Source organism: Chroicocephalus ridibundus, chromosome 3, assembly GCF_963924245.1.
Source record: "Chroicocephalus ridibundus chromosome 3, bChrRid1.1, whole genome shotgun sequence".
NCBI lineage: Eukaryota > Metazoa > Chordata > Aves > Charadriiformes > Laridae > Chroicocephalus > Chroicocephalus ridibundus.
Window position 1 is genome coordinate 83391509 of NC_086286.1, and position 12176 is coordinate 83403684.

A 12176-nucleotide genomic window follows, 5' to 3' on the forward strand; every position below is an offset into this window, starting at 1 on the left:
ACCTGCACAAATAGTTATAGGGCTATGCTATTAATTACTGGCAAGAAGAACAGTAGAAAGGGGAGTCTAGAAATATCACCATCTTTTTCTAACTACACTCTAAATCTCTACAGAAATGCGATAAACAGCATTCTTCACACACTAGCAAATTTGCACCTTGGAATGGAAATAACTCAGTTTCTACCCTGTAGTGCTAATGTGGGAAAATTAGACTTATGTACTTAACAGCAGTACTTTCTTCTAGCTAACAGGATGAAATTGTTTCAGATGCCAATAACACATGGTGAGTTCCCATCATGTATTTGTCGGCAAATCCAACTAATTAGGGACTAATTACTCATTGTAGCAGCACAGTAATATCAAGTTCTGATAAACTGTCATCTTTGTAGCTGTGAAGATTCCGCAATTAAGCCTTATTTTATTTTCTCAAACGATTGCAATGACTAAAAGGAGAGCTGGAAAAAAACACCAAGAGGGTTCTGCCGTCTCTGTAAAAAGGCCCTTTCATTCACCCATGACAAAGCAAGATTTATCCTTCAAGTTTCTTTTTTGCTATTTTGCCCTGCCTAAAATACAACATAAAATAGTTCCACTCTCTACCAAGAGAGACTGCATGACTACCTGACAGTTTACCCCAGTCACAGCATCTTGCTGTTCCTTTTGCATGGCTCTGTCCTGTCACATCCCACCCCTGCCAACACGGTGATGCAGTCTCCCATGTTACACTTGGACTAAACTTTCTGGGATAGGACTTCTAGGGGAATTTCACTCTCTGTTTATAGGATGCATAGCACAGAGGAAGTCCTGGTTCCTGGTTCGCTTCCTGCAAGCTGAGATTTACAAATAACTGCATAAGGCCCTCCTGTGCTAAACTCAAAATATGATGCAATGTTACTCCAAAAATATATTAAGCAAATAAGACAGGTGCGAAATACGCAGCACAGTTAGCAGTGTGATTAAGGCAAATGCCAATTTAATTTTCGTTTTAATTCTAAGCGACTTGATTCAAAGAGGGGATGAGCTGATCCAGGAAAAGAGGGATGTGGAGATTTCTCAGTTCTCCCTGGTAATGAAATGCTCAGAACTGACCAAAGTGAAATGGTTATGGGCCATATCCACACGTGTGATACTCATCTAGACAAGTTCTGCCTCTATGCATCTCGCACATTTTTACTTGACTCCTACACACAAACATTGACAACATCTTTCAGCCTCATCCTTGCAAATATTAGGAAAATACATGCTCTACACTTAGAGAGCAGTGCCTCCATAATTTACATGCAACAGCATGTGCATCAGAAGGCAAACCCTTCCTGCATCTTCACAAAGACCCCTTAGCAAAAGGTTTAGACATTGTAAAATGCATTCATAAAGGATTAACACTTTGCTTTCATCCAGTTATATATAGTTGCAATGCTACCCAGTAACTTAGAAGAAATCACAGCTGGGTAAAGTTTCTGAAACTTTTGCTAAGAATTTTTGCCTTCTGTTGGTAAACAACACACAGATATGGTCACCTACAAATAATTATCCTTCATAATTTTTTTTCCTTTTAATTGAATTCCACATCAGTAACTTGCAGCTGGACTGCAACAGTAGAGGACTTTTGCCCTTGCACTTTTGGTGGTCCTCAGGTTTTGCCTTCACAGCCTGTGACGTACCCAAGGAGTGCTGCAATAGCTTTTTCATCCTGTTCAGTCTTATCAATAGTCTGGCCACAAACTTAAAACTTGGACAAAAAAGAAACAAACTTGCTCAACAAGTGGGGTTTTTTTTGCAGATACGCTCATCATCCAATTACTGCATTGTCATCCCATAAGTCTACAAGACTTAGGAGAATTGGTAACAGCTGACTCAACAATACTTTTTTTTGGTCCTAAAACTGTTTGACTCTTCAAGCTGGAAGTACAAGAAAAGAGGAGATACCACTGTAACCCTGAAGACTTGACTTAGACAGAGCACTTAATTTTTCAGTGAGTTTCACTGAAAAATGGCTACCAACTGAGGAAGTTGGTAAAGTTAGGGGGAAGAAAAAAAAAAGAGCGAGAACAAAAGTTGGGAAAAAAAATGTGAATGAAATATTCTGGCTTGTACCCCAAGATAAGAGTTTAAGTTGAAACAAAGACTTTCTTAGGATAAGGACTGTGTATCCTTTGGGAGAAGGACACTCAGTAAAATCATTATCCTGTCAGGATGAAATTATTTGATTTTACCTGCTCTAAGCATGTCTAGAACTAATCTGTCTAAGCTCTAAACTACCCAGATCATGTTATTCTAAATGAATAAACAAATTTGTTTTCTTTTTTTTTTAAAAGTGACATTTGAGTAAAAGACTGTGCTAAAATAATTTTTAAAAACATGACTAAGTGATGAATGAAAGTAATCATAATGGTAAAAAAAGATTTACTTCATCAATGAATTAATTTAATCCAGCCCTATAGAACCAAGAAATGCTAGCAATCCTCTAGAATTGTGTCCATTCATAAAGCCATGAGACATAAAGCAATAACATTAAAACTCTTTAGATGGTTAAGAGTAGGAGAAATTACATTCGGGTTACACAAGCTGAATGAAGCATGATCATATTGTTGCAATACAAAAGTAATAAGATGATGATTTTTATTTTGTTGATGTGTGGGAAAAGTGATTTTTGCAGGTTTTTTTCTGTTTAGCTTTTTGGCGACAGAAAAGCAGGGCATTGTGCATCATCTTTGGGCACATAAATACAATCTGGAGCTGCCTGGAAAATTGTCACACAACATGCAGTGACAGCTCTTCCCTTTTGTTGCTGGAACCAAAACACCTGCATCAATGTTACTCTGTACTTTGAGACCAGGAATGCTCTGAGAAAGACCGATCATTCAGTTCGTTTTCTGTCTGGTTGGTAGGAGGTGCTCAGTCAGGTGTCGGCTCTCAGGTATTGTGCTTTGACTCCCAAATTGACAAGACGCACCCAAGTTCCACTAGAGCATGTGCAAGTTTACATCCACTCCTCTGCCCTACGCATCCTGCCATAGGGGTGGAGGAGTATGTCAGCCTTCCAGGTCATGCTTCAGTTTCCTTCACTGGCAAGAGAGTGTGCCCAGAGAGATGCTCTGACACACTGTTTTTCAGGCACAAGAACCTAAATTTCTATTCCAAACTGAAATGCACCTCAACTAAATTGAACCTTGTCCAAAATTTTTCCCAGAAGCAGGGTCCTCAGGGAATACTGACCTTAAAGAACCAAAGCTTTTAAGAAATAGGGATTATTTTTTTTTTTAGAAATAAATGGTCCAGACGGATTGCTAGAATATTCTATTCCTTGTAAACATTAAATAAAAAAAGGAAAAATCTCACCAAAAGGATACTAACAAGAATGCGAAACACTTTGGTTCTTCGTTTTAAAAACATGTATTACCTACCTATTTTTCTTGAAGTCTTGGGGAACTGCTGGATTAATTTAATCAGAGCAGTGAAAATCTTTTTGGAAATATGGATGCTGCTAAGGAAACGAACAGAACCTGGAAAGAAAGCCCAACATTCAGTTTACACTGAAGTTTCTTTTCTGTTGATGCATTGCCCTTTGCTTCAGAGACCAGAGGATGAAATGCATTCCCAACATATATTATTAGCAGATCAAATTTAGTTTCTGCTATTACTTTCAAGGGATTTGGTGAATAGATGGTAGCATTAGCATTATCAAATCCTTCACTGAGACCTAGGACTCAAAGATTAACAGCTGCAGATTTTATAACATTTTAATTCAGGGATAAATCGTATTTTCTTGCATTGGATGGGTAGGTGATGTCCTAAGGTTATTTAATTCTTAGGAACCATTGACTATAGAAACAGGCTAAGAACTCATGACCATGAAAAATTGCTAATCAGATGAAATTAGATGAACAAAATATCCCTAATGAGAAAAACAGGGTAAGAATCCCATCTCCAAGGGAGGGACAGAACTTTGAATCACACAGACAGGGCTGCTGTGAGGCAACAGTCCTGTTTGTTTTTATTATACAGTCTCACCCGCTTTCATTACAACAAATTATTTTGGCATGATGGCACAGCTTCCACAAAAGCATACCTCCACCATTTACTTGGTGGTTAGGGCACATTAGGGGAAAACACGGTCAGAAAAGGGAAGAAAGAACTGAAGGAGGGAATTTTCTATGGGAGCAAATGCGATAGTGGCATGCAGCTAATTTTTAAATAAGAAAGCACAAGTCTTATCTCATTCTGAATGACAGCAAGCCTCTATTTTCAGGGGAAGGTTCCAAGTAACGTATCCTAAACAAACAAGCACCTCTCCTATAGTCTTAGGCAAGGTACCAAATGTGAGCTACATTTCTGTGTTCCACCTTTGTGTGAGGCTTTGCTGTTCATATGCAGTTATCCGTTCTCATTTAAGATACCTGATCTTCCATATTCACCAGATAGGGGAATTTCAGCACCTCACATCTTGAATTCCACTCTGGGTGCACGTGGGGGTGAGATTCTTGCTATTTAAAAATCCTTTCTTAGCTATAACCCTAAACAAATGCATAGTCTTTATTTTATAAAATATAGATGCTCTTCTTTCCATTTTACCCACCTATGCTTGTAGCTCTCATGTTACATCATACCAACTTGATCTTAAGAAGTAGTCCGCGTTCAAAACTGGTCCATATCCTTACATTTGGAAGTACAGCATATGACATTAATATAGATGGTTATGTCAACATTTCTCAGGGAAGGAAGAATAAATAGATTCATGGTAGAATACTACACACATATATATGTATAATTATAGTTATATAAATATTATAGTAACATGAACATGTTACTTATTAACATGAACATAACAAGCCATTGAAGTTAGCAGTTACTGTTGCCACCACTATTGAAAAAATGAAAGAACCCACCAAAACTAACATTCAGAGGAGAAATGTCACTTTGATGTTTTGGAAGAGCAAAGATATTACTGACTGGAATCAGATCCCTGTCTATGCGTTAGGTTTATGCGTAACTGGAGAAGACAATCTCCTTCTAAAATTATCTTCCGCTACTCCATTTCTTTACTTATACTCCTTTAATTTCCTGCAATTAAAAAAAGGGGGAGACATGACCACTTTGTTCACAGTCATTATTTCATTCTTTTATCTGCCATTTATCTTTCCATGTAAGAATCCCTGTCCAGCTCAGATCACCAATGCAACACTGTTCTGCCATCTCTCCTCCAAACCACAAAACTTCATGCTCTGAGAAAGAGCAATCTAATAAGACAGAGGAATAAGGATAAATCAAGTAATTCACCGTTTGAAATTTATATTTTTCCTAATTCTTCCTTTCCCATTATTATGGTCACTCTTCCATTTCAGCCCTTACTTCATCCCCATTTCAATTTCCCAACCTGTCTAGCATTGCTTCTCTTTTCTCTGGTGTACCTTCATTTCTCTTGTAGATAAAAATTAATACATACATCTAAACAAGTTCAAAAATTATTTTCTTACTGCTACCCAGCGCATTCTTCTCTGGGCTTTCTGTATTTTCCAGTGCCTTTTCCATTTCTATGCTTTTATCTTCAACTTGTGTTCCAAAGTCTGATTGTGGCCTTGCCTTTCTTTTTCCATCACCTTTATTACATGATCTGTTATAATACTTTAGTTATAGTAGTTTGGTTTTGATCCCAAGTGCTGATCACAAATATCTTTGTGGCAGATCAAGCTCTCCACTGAAGGAACTCCATGCCAGCATCTAATTGTGAGCTACAGTAAAGATAAGCTACACCAAGCCTCATTTTCACATTTTCTACCCATCCATTTAGTGTATTTGCTCACAATTACTCCATGTTTTGAGCAATACGTAAAATAAACAACGCTTATTTTGTCTGAACGCCTATTTTGTCTATACGCCTTTCTTGACAGAAAAAGGAAAAAAGCACTCCTTCCTTCTCTTGGGAAAAAAGTTAAATGGTGTTAGGCATCTTCAGGAGGTATCAATATGTATTTTGCTGTCAGTAACAATCAGTAACACCTAGCAATAAGATTAGACTACCCTAGAGTTTTCTGTCTTTCTCATTTTGGCCACCCTTTACCTGCACCTTAGAACACTGTCTGCGATTGCACTTTTCCCCAGCCAAACAATCACAAAACCAGGAGTTTTCCACAGCTACGCTTTCTTCGTTCTTTCACTCATACTGAAAAGGAATGAGCAACACAAACATAAATCAGCTTTCATTTGACCACAGGAGATACAGGTTGTTTTTTTCCCCAAGCCTAGACTATGCTCTTCTACCATCTGAGGCCCTCGAGCAACCAGTTAAGTAACAGCTGACTGAGAAACCAGCCAGGCCACAAAGTGTCCACCGAAAATTTCATCTCCAGGGTTAATTTCAGCTAATGCTCTCTTGGTCATGCAGTACTACTGAAACTGTCATAGGCAAAGGCTGCTTACCACATGACTGTTTAAGAACAGATTCCTTTCAATTTATGTATAAAATAGCAAGTTCAAATACTCCACCACTCAAACAGCATCAGTTGTCAGGCCCCACACGTGCACTAGATTGGATCATGGCACAGAAGGATATAAATCCACATTCTTCAGATCATAAATCAGTCAAACTGGCTGACTGACTGCAGACAGGATGCCTGTAGCACTGGGTTATTCTCCAACTGCCCATTACAAGATTCCCCTGGTGCATTCAGCACTGTGAGAACCAAGATACCGGTTGGATTTTCTTGTGTTATGTTTCAAATTGTTGAATATGGATATCTCATGACGTTAAAAAATACGCAGTTCCAATGTTCTGATACTATACAACACTTCTCCTCACAGAACAATACATTTCTCAGCAAGTATTTCATTTCTAAAATAATTTTTAAAAAAATATTAATTCAATTCATTACAAAATAGCTTGCCTAAGCACACATTTAAGACAAACTCATTCCACTTCATGCTAATTCTTGAATCTATGTTAAAAACAGAACACCTCATGGGTTGTTTTTTTTGCTTTAAAGTGAGGGGAAAACCCTATAAGAAGACCAGATCTGGGGTACAAGATAACACAGACAATTTCCAACATAAATGCTAGTTATTAGGTGTCATGTAGAGTCAGGAGTTGCCATGGAATCCATTTGCTTCTAAACCAGCTCCTCCTGCTGGAATACTTTCTCATTATTATTTCTTTCAAGTAGCACAAAAGGAGCCGGCTATAGAAGAAATGTTATTTTAGTGTAAAGTTTCGACTATGTCTGCAATCAGACATGAAATTAAAATCTAAATTTAAAGCTATATTTCTGTTCAAATGTAAAGCTACATTACTGTGGTCAGAAGAATGAAATCGTTGTAGACTTTTTATAGATTCAGCAAAGCAGAGAAAATAAATTATAGCTAAAGTCCTCCTTTCAGCTGTCTTCCCATGAGTGAAAATAAATGTCATATCTGATGTCTACTGTTTACGTTTTTGCTACATTATTCTCCCATTATGTTTAACTTTTTAACATTTTCATACTAGTTATTCCATGCAACAGCAGCCTCATTACCAGCCTAATTACTAATGTCCTGGTATACAGAACAGTGTGAGCATGCTGGACACTGGATTTATTAGGCCAATGAACTCACTTGTTGTGATGTCAGTTTCAATAGACAGATTTTTGAAGAAAAAATGCGATCATGCCTTCAAACTCTTGACACGCCAATTATTGGGTTCCAATTCTTTTGTATACAATGTACTGCAGTAAGACTGGAGGACAATACTGGAAAGTAACCAGCAATATTAGAAAACTATGTCAGTGATTTGCAGCTTGGCATGTTAATACTTATTTATTAATATTATTGTTCATTATAGACATTGACTAGCTTTGCATCTGGAAGCCCTAAACAGAAATAGGATCCTATTGTGATCAACACTGTATGGAGATAAACACAGCCGTTGCCTCCAAGAGCTTGTATTGTATGGTCCCAGCCTTGTAAACTGATCTGGGTAGATAGATTCTTGTGCCCCCACCGAGTCCCCCAGCCCTCCAAGGCGGTCAGAGCTTCCTGCCCAACTCTCCTACGTGGAGAAATGGCAGGCAAGCTTTGGGTGCAGGGAGCCTGAGCCACTCTAATCCATTCCTCTCCCACCCTTTAGCAACTGAACTACAACTCGGCTTAGGCAAGTCCACCATCTTACCAAACTTCTGACCCTTATTTACAACTCTCAAACTCAAAAGTTTTACTCCTGACAAGAAATCAGAGGAAGCTCTGTGCCATGCAACACCCTTCCCTCTCCAGACCTGTGTTTCCTAAGGTTCCATAACTGCAGGTAAACTGCCACCCGTGGAGAGGTCTGTTGTACTTCTCAGGAAGCAACAGAGTACAACAGCTTCTGGGACAGGCACTACCCTTGGAAAAGCAAAAGAGCACAGATAAGCACGCTAGGGACAGAGAATCCTTTGCCCTGGAGGGAAACCAGAAGGGGCACTGGAGCCCTACAACGAACAGAAGCAGCCCAGCATCAGTAAACAGCAAGGGCTGGGCTGGAGAGGACAGGACAAGGAGCTAGAAGCCAAGCATAACAAGCAGGCCAGCAGGGCAGGGACCTCACCAGCCAGGGCCCACCTTGCACTACCTGAGCGAGGAGAGCAGGGCTGGTGCAGAGATGGCAGGCAGGCTCAGGCAAGAGCCCAGATTATTAGGCAAGTCCATAACAGCAAGGCAGGTCCAAAGTCAAGCCAGGAAGTCAGTCTGTGGGTCTGGGTCCAGAACAACAGGGTCCCTAGCCAGGTACAGGCATAGCTGCTGGAGCCAGGAACCCCTGCAGCCTGGCTCAGGTAAGCACTGAGGGCAGTGGGTGGAGCTGCCAGGTGAGGCTGCTCAGGGCAATTAGGGCTTATTAGTACACTCAGGGACCTGCCATCCACAGTTGTCTCCTCTCTCACTAGTATGGCTGCTCTGACAAGTGGCTGGGTTAAGTGGCGCACCGGGAGTGTTTTGTGCTGAAGCCAAAATTAAAACTGTGCTCCAGTAGGTTTTGGCACATTTCAAAAACATGGCATTAACACCACCAAGCTATTGCCAGGCCAAAGAAATGACAATTCCTTTTTCATCTACCAGCTACATCTGAGAGGAATTACACAGGGCGAGCAAGCCCTGGAGCTTCCTCCCTCCAGCTGCAAGTAGTGGACGCTCTTCAGGAGAGGCACTGCAGGGAAACTGTCCTTGTCATAGGCTCTAGCTTCAGCTGGTTACACCCAGCCGTCGCATTATGTAAACAGAGTCCCACCATCAGTGAATAATAGCCAGAATTCAGGGTTTAGACAAAACATTTCAACAGCGAGGCAAAACCTAAAGAAAAAAAATATTAATCACAGGCATATGCCAAGCCTTGGGAAACACCCCCACCCCTCGGCAACAGATTTAGCAAAAAAAATAGGTTAAAACTGAATTCAGGCTTAGGAGTCTGGTGCTGTTTCCCTGTGCCCCCTTCCAATGTAAACAATTGATCCCACAGTGTCTTCCTTGGAGACATCATCTCCACATCACTTCTGAAGAAAATGGTTACAAACTCAGTTCATACCGCAGTTGGAATAAGGCATCTATTCACCACGTGGGGAATGCAGAGGAGAATAGCAAAAGGCTTGCAAAGCACCCAAATAATTCAGAAATTCCTAAGTGACAGAGGGTTGCTCCCAGCTTAGTGTGCAATGCTCATAAACGTAATTAGACTCATAACCACAAACAGGTACGAAACTAAAACAAGTAAAGCTCCACTTAAAATCCACACAGAGAATGCCTCCCACCTCACCTTACAACAAAACTACAAGCACTACAAGCATCCTGATGGTTATGATGCACACCAAGTGCAAGGGGCACCAGCTTTGGAGCTGTCAGGCAGTCTCACACCCTGCATCCCTCCTTTTTGGTCTGATCAAGCCTATTCTCCAAGGTGATGGGAGGCCAAAAGCAGAGTTTCATTGCAGCAGGGAGGGGTGGTTCCTCTTGCTATTGATTTCATCTGAAAAAGCACGTGCTATTTCGAAGCAAAGTGCATCCTCGAGATGGGTTATGCTGCTTTCCTTCACTGAAACAAACCAGTGGTACAAGTCTATTTGTGACCTCTTAATTATCAGGTTGATAGTAAGAACAGGCTGTGCAACGGATCCCACTATTTTAAGCATTATTCTTTGGGGTGCTGAAATTTAAACAGGCTTCTGCTGACAGATTTCCCCCCGACTAATGAAATAACTTCTTTGCTAATGAAAGCCAGGCCTTGGGAAAGGAGATTTCAGTGATAGCGAGGGGCTGGAGGAAGCCTGACACAGCTCCAGCTCTGCTGGCATACGTAAGCGCGTGCCGATCTCACGCTGTACCTGAGGCCTGGAGCAGACCAACCTCCCAAGTAGGCTGGTCTTCACCACCACCATCAGGCCTGGCTTCCGCGCAGACGGCCCGCTCTGGGGCGAAGCCTCTACGAGGACGCTCCTGCTCTGGGACATGGGAGAGCAAAATCCAACCTAGCAGGCAGAAGTAAATAAAATAACGAAAAGGGGATGCTTCCCCCCCGGCCACAAAGCTCAGACACCCCCTCTCCGTTGAGGGGCGCGGAGCGCAGGGCCCACCCCGGGCAGAGCAACGGCGGGGGGGAGTGCGGAGCACTCCCAGGCCGCCTCACGCGGACCCCTCTCGCCGCCTCCTCACCTTCTCCCCGGGGCCGCGCCGCAGGTGAGGGGACGCTGACTGGGACAGCGGGACGGCGTTGGGCCAACACATCCCGGCGTGTGTCTGTCCCGTCCCTCCGTCTGTGGGTCCGGGGAGAGGGCGGCGGCGCTGTGGGGAGGCGGGGGGGGGGGGGAGGGGGCGGGACGCGCTATGAGGCGCCCTTTCCCGCGCACAGGCGCGCTCGTGCCAGGGTCCGGCGCGGCGCGTGGGGCGCTGCGCGTCTCGCGGCCGTTGGCGGGCGGCCGTTGGCATCGGGCGGCCGTTGGCGTCCGGTGCGGGGGAGGGCGGCTACCGAGTCACCAGAGAGCCCAGCGGAAACGCGGCAGCCGAACAAAGCCCTCGGCCGCTGAGGGCACGCTCCCCCGGAACGCTCTAGGGGCAGCCCGGCTCTGCCCTCCCACGAAGGAGAGGCGGCAGAGCCCGGCGGCGCCCGGCTGCCTGCGTCCCCCGGGGCGGGGGGGCTGCCGCCGCCATCGGCGCTAAGGACCCACCCCTCCTGTCTCCGTCAGGAAATAGCGTGGTGGCGACCTGGAGGGGAGAGGGGTCCACTCGCGAGCCGAGGAGAGCGTGTCTTGCGTGGGGGGGGTGCGGAGGCCCCGCGGGAGGCAGCGAGGCCGCGGGTGTGGGTCTGGGAGCCGCCTCCCCGCCGCCGGGCAGGCCCTGTGTGGCCGGGGGAGCCCGGTGCAGGTGAGGCGAGGGGGGAACTGGGATCGCAGCACCGGCACGGCCCGGGCCGACAGTACCGTCCGGGGCAGGAGGGGAAAAAATAAACAATCGTGCAGGAGGAAGGAATCTAAGAGCTAAGGGAGGTGTCTGTGAGGACATAGGGAGGGCAAGAGACGCCCTTTAAAGTTTATAATTTCTTCAAAGTTCATTTCCAGTCCCGTATCCGTGCCCAAACCTCTCAGCCCTTACGAGGGAGTTTCAGCTCTGTTCGGACGTTCAGTATACCAGGCTCCTTTTGAAATGCAGAAGGCAAGAAAAAAGTGCCTGGGGGTAATTGTTACTGACCTTAAAGTAGGCATTTTCCCCTTGTTTCTTTTTATTTAGTTTATGTTTTCGTTTGCTGCTCCACGTAACAGTAAGATAGCTTGACTTGCCGTCATTAGCAAGAGTGTATTCAATAAGATAAGGGCTAAAAGGTACTGACCTTTGACTCCACTGGAAAAATGAATATAAATCATCTCGTTACATGTATGCCAAAAACAATAAAATTGAAAGGAGTGCGTGGTCAAGAGAAGTGCTCCCCCCCCCCAAGCATCGCTTAAAAAATCCACAGATGCATCGTCAAAAATTGTTTAAAAGAGTTAAGGAAAACAACTAACAATCACGCTGGTGGTCGATTGCTCTAATTTTGCAATGTTTCTGTAATTATTTTTAAGAGATGCATTCGGAACCGCTTATATCCGAGAGCTGGTAGCCAAGGGTCTGTTAACTATTTCCTGTGTTTTGTTAGAGTTGTTCGTCTTTCTCCTTGTCCTACTCCCCTGAACATCCTAATAACATTAGCA

At 43.4% G+C, this 12176-nt stretch overlaps 1 long non-coding RNA gene across 1 annotated transcript in view; it reads right to left on the reverse strand.

Annotated features, from left to right (window-relative positions):
- Positions 1 to 10775, reverse strand: part of LOC134513351 (uncharacterized) — a 28264-nt gene extending 17489 nt beyond the window's left edge. The window contains exon 1 of the long non-coding RNA XR_010070383.1: positions 10645 to 10775. This is a non-coding gene — a long non-coding RNA (uncharacterized LOC134513351). The remainder of the gene's footprint in view (positions 1 to 10644) is intronic.
- Between the last annotated feature and the right edge of the window lie 1401 nt (positions 10776 to 12176).